This window comes from Papilio polytes, unplaced genomic scaffold (assembly GCF_000836215.1).
Source record: "Papilio polytes unplaced genomic scaffold, Ppol_1.0 DF824328.1, whole genome shotgun sequence".
Taxonomy (NCBI): domain Eukaryota; kingdom Metazoa; phylum Arthropoda; class Insecta; order Lepidoptera; family Papilionidae; genus Papilio; species Papilio polytes.
In genome coordinates, this window is record NW_013524876.1 from 2,175 (window position 1) to 5,084 (window position 2,910).

The window sequence follows — 2,910 nt, forward strand, 5'->3', positions numbered from 1 at the left end:
GGAAGATTGAGAGTGATTTCAGAGGTTGAGAAATTAAGGAGTAAAAGGTTAGTATGGTATGGGCATGTTATAAGGCGGGATGAATCGCATGTAACAAGAAGGAATTTAGTTATGAGTGTGGTATACCGGTAGAGGTAGAACTAAAAAGAGATGGATGGATTACGTGAAAGGTGACATGAAGAAGAGAGTGATGACTGAGATGACAGGTGATAGAGTTATATAGAGGACGAACACGGATGCGTTCATCCTACGGAAGTTGGATAAGGGGAGATGATACGAGAAGTACGCAAATTACGTGCAAAATGTTTCTTTTCAAGAACGCTAACGGACGTGAAATTTGACATCAAAGTAGAGTTTGAACTAAGCTATAATTATTTAAGTAATAATTAAAAATGTAATCAAGAAATATTAGAGGCGCCTTAACACTAAAGTTTATTAAAACTCATAAATTAGTAATACATTATTTTGAGTCACCTAAGACTACGTAAACTTGGGTGACATGACAAATTGCTACGCACCATTACCACTAATAGACTAATGTTAATGAGCGAGTCGTTAATCTTCCCGAAAAACGTAACCGAACACTAGTAATAATGCACTTAATCTGATTAATGTAATACAAGGTGTTGCCCGCGACTAGGACTACGTCCGTGGAATAAAAATCACCCAGTCTTTAGATGGAATTATTGAATCTATACTATTATAATAAAGCGTAAACACACACTTCTTTGTTGCCTAAGATGTCAGCAATTACCGTATATTTTCGAATAACTCTTTTTTTTAATAAAAAGGCCTACACTTACGTCACGCTTTAGGCTATATATTTTCACGCTGTTAAACTTAGGGGTAAATATTTTGGATAAAAACCCTCATGTGGGAAAGAGACCATAAGTTGTTGCCAACATCAAGGAAGCAAGTTTGTCATGGTTTGAAATCATGTCATGTCATTTTGACATTTGCAATTGATAACTTGACAAATGTGAACAATAAAATATTTTTTTTATAATTTTATGCTGATGAAGTCGCATGGGAACAGCTAGTGTTTGATAAAACTTGATATCTCGGAGACTATTTCGAAGATATTAAACAACTATGAGATAATCCAATCTCTACTTCTATTTTTATCCAAATTTCATACGTATAGATATTACTGATTTATGTACAAACATCCATGCAAACTTTCGATTTACATTAGTCAAATAAATCTTAAATGCGACAGTTTAAGAATAGACTATCTTTGAGTTAATTATTGCACAGCTGTTGTGAAATTGTCGATTGTCAATTGTTTCGCGGCGAAGTCAACTGTTTAGTTGCACAACTAAAAATCGAGTAGTTGTCGAACCATATAAGATAGGAATCAAAGCGAGACTGAACAGTTGTGCGATAAGGTGTGCGCGCTCTCGTCTATAGCTAAAAGTAATCGCAGTAGCTATTCAGTGGTAGAGCCCGCTTTAACATCTTCGCACGAATGGGCCGGCTCACCCGGTGTAATACCACGACCACACAGAAAACAGGCGTGAAGTTGAAGCAATTCCGCGTTTCGTCTGATGAGTGAGGTGCCGGAGGCCTAATTTTAGTCCCTTTCCCTTTCCACCCTTTTCTTAAGAGGGAGGGATGGGAAGGAGAAGTGGATTTGACGGTGGAGGAGACGCATAGTAAGGAGATACATAATAAATGTCCTCTATATGTGCGTTTCTTCCTGTGTCGATTAAGGGTATGTAACGCATCTGCAATTGCGGATGTTTATGGGCGACGGTTTCTTTCCATTTCGGTGGATTCAGGTGGCCACTTGCTCGTTTGCTACCTCATATTATAAAAAAAATATAAAAGAACATTAGCGATGCGAAAAATCATAGTGTTTTAACGTTATAGACAATTTAAAAGCAATAAACCAAATGTCACAGTACGCAAGTTATATTTTACATAGCCTTTATTGCTGCCCTTAAAATGATAAATGGAAGTCATGAAAAAGTTGCGTATGAAAAGAAAATTCATTCATGAGAATTTTATTCAAGTTTAATAGCTTGAATGTGATGTGAGCAATTTGACTAAAATGTGCGAGCTACAATGACGTGATAGATATTAAAACTTTTATTTAAATATTTTTTAACCTTTGAGATTATTGACGTTACGCGGTGTAATGTAACATGTTACGATAAAACATGATGGCAGTACCCTGGCGGAGAAACCAGCGAGCCACAAGCCGTTTGACGCGAACGTTACACCTCGTAACATCCCATCACGTAAAGTAGATCAGTACGCAAATTAAAACATATCGAATGATTGCGTAAACGGTACAATTTAGAATAGAGATGACTGAAATTACGATTTAGATTATTAACCTTTTGATAAAAATTTCTGTTAACTAGTAACTAGCTTTATTTTGATATTAAGTGAAGTTTCATTGTTGATTTTATTTTTTGAAAGAGATAAAAAAAATAGTGAACATTACTAAATTTTTTTGATGACAGGTCATTAAAATGGCATATTGCTAGAGAATATTTTTTCGCTTATGCCTGTGATTAATGGATAAAATATTCTTTGCCTCTCTGGAAGGATATGCGAGCCGGGACGGCAACAGGAAATGACCCCATCAGTCTTTCTGCCGTATAAAACTAGACGTTGTCTTGCATATGTTGTACGCAGAAAAGGGAAGTTTTACTATATTTTAACAAATAAATTAATACATAATTTTAAAAACAATATATCAAAATAGAATTTTGTAGTGCTTTAAAAAGTATAAAGTCTGTAGGAATTTCTCTACATAGAATATCCCACATCCAATTAGTTGTCGTTAAAATAAAAAAACAAACAAACAATTTTCTTATGAAATAATACATTCATATTAATAAAATTAAGAAATTCATTACAATCTAGTAAAAGGTTTAGGAATTAACTCGAACCTTATAT